At 43.6% G+C, this 6,260-nt stretch overlaps 1 long non-coding RNA gene across 1 annotated transcript; it reads left to right on the top strand.

The window, feature by feature from the left end:
• The first annotated feature begins 1,769 nt into the window (after positions 1-1,769).
• Positions 1,770-5,648, top strand: LOC134445495 (uncharacterized). Its single transcript, XR_010034276.1, has 4 exons — positions 1,770-1,999; positions 3,391-3,482; positions 4,789-4,872; positions 5,034-5,648. It is a non-coding gene; the product is annotated as an uncharacterized LOC134445495 (long non-coding RNA).
• The last annotated feature ends 612 nt before the right edge of the window (positions 5,649-6,260 follow it).

Below are 6,260 nucleotides of genomic sequence, written 5' to 3'. Positions count from 1 at the left end.
GTGTGTGTGTGTGTGTGCGCGTGCGTGTGTGCGTGTGTGCGTGCGTGCGTGCGTGTGTCAGTCACCGTATCCAGCAAGAAAAATAACCACAAAATTTCCATGGTTTGAATTCTCTGTTGATTTTATGGTGAGAACACCTGGACTCACAAAAGACAATGCTTTATCTGGCTAGTGATCTGAGACAATTACAGTAGGCCTATCTCCGTCAACTGGTAACTCAGCCAAGCAAAACGAAGAAATGCAGAGCTAGGGTTCAACCAGATAGTCCATAGTTCTTAGTTCATACAATTTTAACTTCACAGTGTCTGACCGTTCAGTCCTGCACCTGTGTCTTGGATTTGCGCTCCACTATACCTTACTTGATATGAGATTCAAAACCGCAACCTTCCCACATTATACCAGGACCCCAACCATGCAGCCAAGGCTGGCAATATTTAGCCAGTCAAACAGAAGTGTTTTTGCCCTGCCGTGGCCTAACGGTAGGGCACTGGCTTACCACGCCGGCAACCGGGGTTCTATTCCGGCGAGGGTTGTTTGCCAATCCTTCCCCGTCTCTCTCCCCCCACTCATTTCCTGTCTCTCCTCCACTATATAAATAAAGGCAATAAAGGCAAAAAGCCCTAAAACATGATCAAACAGTGGTGATTCATGACATGAGGAGTGCTAACCTGTCAATACAGTATGGAAGGCCAGTGTTTTTCATGTCATTGTGTTACGTCAACGTCATAGACAAAAAAGTGGCACATACGAAATAAGTATAAAGTGGGAGTTATTATTTCCCTATAAAGCAGTGCATGACATCATGTTGGAGATGGAGACCCAAAATTCTATAGCCTCTCTCCTGACGGGGAGTCCCCAATATGACATCATCACCAAAGAACATTTTGAAAATGAGCGTCAATATAATATAAGAATTTTTCAAATGGTGTACATATCTTGAGTGCTTGAAGTACCTATTTATTTCGTGGTGGGTAACCTGCACTAAATCTCTGACCATCATCGGCCGGGGGGTGTGACGGGGGGAGGCCGGTCCGCTCAGACCTTGCACATATCTGCGGGTGCATCAACTGCCCAAGTGCTCAGTGGCGCCCCATACTCCCGAGCTTGGGAATGCTTACCACGCACACATGCCGTGGCCGTGGCAGTACTTCAGCACCACGGCCAGCGATCTTGCCCAATACGCCACGTAATCCAACTATCTCAGCATCTGGAGTGCAGTGGTCCGCAGACCCCGTGAAGCACTTTGAAGATCGGTCCACCATGTAGACAGCCGCTCTTCTGCGAGAGCAGCACGATCACGAGAAGTCCATTCTCCAGGGAGAACAAAGATGTATGCATACATGCTTAATCCAAATTTCAGATAGTGAACTAATGAAACATAAATCAGGGCATGTTTTATCTGGTTTGTAGCCAGAAAAAAAGATTTCCCGGAGATCCACACAGAACGAGTAAAACCAGCCATGCCAAAACGATGACCAGCCATGCCAAACAGCAGACTTGTGATAAATCAAAGGTCTTAATTCCGCATTACTGTGGTAGAACACAAAGCACTGAGCATGGTGTGCAGGCAGCACTGAGGCACAGGTGGAGGAGAGGCCGTGTGGTGAAATGCCACAGAAGCTGTTGTAGGCTTATGGGCCGCTGAGAGCTTTGGTTGGGCCCAGGGCAAAATTCCCTGAAAGGACAACACTTTCAGTACATATCTCCCCTAGCCTAGCGAGCCAGACCCGTACAGCAAAAAGCTGTACCAGGGTCTAGGATTGGAGTAGTGTCTCGCTGCGGCCCGCGGGAAGGCGTGGCTATGACATCAGTCCCCGCCCATCAGGCACAGGTGCATTCTGGGATTGCTTAGCCCGATTGATGCCAGAAACGTCATAGAAATAATCCCGTGGGTGAAATTCCGCCAAAATCGGATGATGGGGAGAGAAAGTGAAGAGAAAACATGCCACTCCGAGGATACCAATCTTCACGTTTTGTTTCATGAGGAAAATGACTAAAGGTGAGCGTTACGTTACAGTTATTTTCAGGGACAACAATGATTAATATCAATGATGGCTGGCTCCTACCTAATTTAACTGCACATTGCTAAATTTACCCACACGCCGGCCACGCTCAAGATCGGTATTTCTGATTAATAATGATGTACTTCGTGTCATTTGTGTTGTATTTCTCTCATTTGGCAATATCAAACTATATATTACAAATTTGTCAAATGGGAAGTTAGTTACTTCGCTGGCGCTAAGGATAACTGAGTGGCAATAATTTAGCCACTTAGCAACCATGTGGTGCAGATCCACTCGTAAACAAGGGATGCAGCAAGGTGAATACGACGTGACCATTGCTGGTTCTCAAATGGTGCACTTCTGCACTTCATTGTTTATGGTTCAGTGCATATGGCGTATTAATTGCGCACTGAAAGATAGTGCCAAAAGAGAACAGGCGCACCATCTGAGACACATAGCTCACATGAGCTCAGAGGGCGCTACTAGTAGCCACCGCAGTCAAACAGAATTAGTAACCGTGCCAGAACTTCCACTGAGCTCTATCCTCCTTATTAAAAACATGTTTGGCTGTTGTTATAGAGTTGGGAAGGGCTATGTTGACTTGCACAGTAGACCTCCTGACTAGAATAGCCATGCGTTTGGTGTAGTTGCTTGCACAGACTAGCAGATGGCAAGGAAGAGAGGCAAGAATGCCCTCCCATTTGTTTTTGTTTCAGATAAACTGATATCATAAAATAACTGAACAATTCAAAGAACATGACTGGCTATAGTTAGTTGTGTGCCTATGTGACGGAGGTCATCTTGCACCTGTTCACCCCCCTCGGGGATCGAACGTGCGACCTCGTCAACTACAACGGTTCGGCAATGGGAGACACAGTACGATACCGCTGGGCCAAGAGACTAGTCTCTCGGCCCAACGGCACGAGACTGTATGAGGCTATCGGAGGGAGGTTTACCAACGTTCTACGCCAACTCTGTGCTAGTTAGCCTCCGTTACACTCTCCCCCTTAAACCTCACTCCCATCCGGGTCACGGCACCACTGTGACGGAGGTCATCTTGCACCTGTTCACCCCCCTCGGGGATCGAACGTGCGACCTCGTCAACTACAACGGTTCGGCAATGGGAGACACAGTACGATACCGCTGGGGCCAAGAGACTAGAGACTGTATGAGGCTATCGGAGGGAGGTTTACCAACGTTCCACGCCAACTCTGTGCTAGTTAGCCTCCGTTACACCTAGTGTCAAAGTGGATATGGATTGTTTTGTATGCTTCTTTTTTAAAAGGTAGAAAAGATGAAAGTGGACGAGTACTGTATAATAGACAAATTCTGTGCACATTTTTTAAATGGATTTGTTTTTCGTTTTTTCCCCTCTACATCCTACCAGGTTTCTTACAACAGATGGACCCAAGGGCCTGGATGACGGAAAACTCCAGAGAAGGGACCTTGAATTTCTCTCCATTAACCTAATCACACAAGGTTAACATTGCTTTCTCGCAATATTAGTATTTAGGTTTAATGTGTAGTTGCGTTGCTCATCAGTTACAATATGAACAATATTAGTCTGACTGGTAGCTTGCAGTGTAGAAATGTCATGATTTGACTGTCATTATGTTTGCATTGATGCAAAGTAGACAATAACTTGACATATTAATATGAATGCATCAGGGAAGAGATGTGTGTGGGAAATACTTTATTCTGATCGCCCAAATCATGAAAACACAACATGTCACAGAAGTGAGTGTACCCCTCACATTTCTGCAGATTTGTAAGAATATCTTTTCAGTGGACAATGTTTCACTTTGAAATTTCACTTTGACACAATGAATAGCAACCTGTATACAACTTGTACAACTGCTTTAATTTGTTGCATCAAAATACAGCCATTAATGTTTTAAACATTTACCCACAACACCAAGATAAACAAATCTGCTACCGAAGTAATCGGACTGTTGCAGAACTGTTAAATCAAGCATGCTATGGGATTTTAACATGGGATGTGCTAATTTTGGTGAGGTACATAATGGCTGTATTTCAAATGATTTTCAGTGAAGCAATGTGGGGTTAGGTGTCCTTACTTAAGGGCACTGCAGTCATGGATAGAGGTGTAAGGAGAGGTATGGGGGGTATTTGAACAACCCTCTGATCTTAAGACCACCTCCCTAACCACTAAGGCATAGGAGAATGTTCAATACATGGTTGTGCAGACTACTCCCCATGTTCTATTTTTGTTGCTCTCATTTTTATTGTCTGTCTTTTATGCCCTGCAGGATATTGTGCCTGTTTGGGTAAGACAGCTACATGGTTTAACCAACAGGTGGCAGTATGAGACCAGATATACAGTAAAGACAACTGTGACTATTTTCAAGACTTCTGTATGTACTAGTCTAGGGGGAAATTATATGGCACTTAAGAAACAGAAGTGTCATTGGAGTTGTGATGGGCCGGAAAACAAAACATACCCTCTGTTAATGTGATGTAGCAAACGATTGTATGAGAGTTAGTATGAGATATTGGCTTCAATTTCCCTTTTAATTTCATTACAAAATACTCTTGCACAGTTGACACCCATATCAACGAAAAGAAAAGACTGGAAAAGCATAAAGCTCACCACAGTCCAAAAACTTATTTTGTTCGGCTGCTATTCATTTTTTGTGTGTGAGATTTTGTTTGGCTGCTATTAATTCTTTGCTTTTTTGTACAGGTGGTACATGTGTATAATATATTATGATACGTATTTGTAGTAAATTTCTCTTGTCCTTTGACTGTCTATTTATTACAACAGATGAAGAGCCTCACTTCAGGATCTGTATAGCAGAGGAGGACGTGTAAGCTGTAAGGCGTTAAGTTCTGCCAGGAGGATGAGACGGTATTCAGCTCAATTATTCTCTTGCATTAACCAACCAATCACTGTTCTTGTTCTTAGGCACACCCTCTCCCTTGTATTCTCATTCATTTACCTAGAGCCAATAGGATGCCTGCCCGCTCATTTATAAACCTTCTGTCTATCTCTGCTCTTCCACTGACTAGAGTGCGCAGGTGTCGACGCCCCCACCGCCTCCACTTCAGCCTCCATCGCTGGCCGGTCCTCGTCCCACGAGGAGGCTCTGCGAGGCGTCCCTGCTTTTGACGCCTTGCCACCACAAGGATTGTGAGAACCACCACCTCCAGCCCCCACGCCTTACCCATCGGCAGGATATGCGCCCTCTTCATCTGAATTATTCAAAGCAGGCGGGGGCCTACGCCAAAGAGAATCACTACTGCATACTTCAGTGTCTCAATAAATATCTTAAACTTTAATTTGGTCTATCGAGTCTTTCATGGTAGAAGTGGAGCTTCTCCCTATTCCCCCTCCCACAAATCCATGAAAAATGCACTTTTATTGACTGTGGAATTGGACTGTGTAACTATTTTGTACACAAATGTTATATGACCCACTCTTGCACCTTTATTGCTAATCACAGCTCCTTGTCTACCTTTACTGCACTGCCACTTATATGACTGAATACTTAAAGCCCGGCCTCTGGACTGTACAACAAAGCTTTAGTAGTCTATGCGGATTGAACTGTGAATTACTATTGGTCTGGACTCTGTGCCACATGGCTCTGTCTGTAATTCATCTTCTTATTCCTGTACATAGGTGTAACCCATCCTAGTTTTGTATTGATGACACAGCCTATTGTAAATACTAACCTGATTTGCCGTAGATTGTGTAGTGTTGTACTAGCAGTAGCTCTTGTACTATATTATTACTTGATATATATTGCTTTTTTGCATATGGGGGCTGTTTCAAAACTACATCTCACTGGACTTGTATAGTGGCAGTGTTAATTTTGCTGCAAATCTATGCTGCTATGAGTGAAATGGTCACAAAGAACATTTTGTCTCATTTTGTTTTAGTGTGCTTCCATTCCATGTTCCATTATTTTGCAAACTTACAGTATTCCTTTTGGACAATTAAACGAAATATCAAACCTAGTTTATAGTTACAACAGATATGTAGTTTGATATAGTTACATCGCGGCTCATTGAAATTGTGCTGCCTATTGCCAAATTTCATCTTGAATATTTATTTGATCTTGAACACTGCTATGTAATAGACTAATATAATAACTAATAAATTAATAGTATGGCCTACAGTAAGATTTGCAGATAAAGATAGGCATCTTTGCATCATAAATGTAGCCTACATACATTATGTAAATTTACATCACTAGTCTATCTGGAAAGTCGAATTGGCAGACGTGGGGAAGATCC

The sequence above is a fragment of the Engraulis encrasicolus genome, chromosome 3 (genome assembly GCF_034702125.1).
Source record: "Engraulis encrasicolus isolate BLACKSEA-1 chromosome 3, IST_EnEncr_1.0, whole genome shotgun sequence".
NCBI lineage: Eukaryota > Metazoa > Chordata > Actinopteri > Clupeiformes > Engraulidae > Engraulis > Engraulis encrasicolus.
The sequence above is the reverse complement of the archived record's forward strand: the minus strand, read 5'-3'. Positions and strand labels throughout refer to the sequence as shown.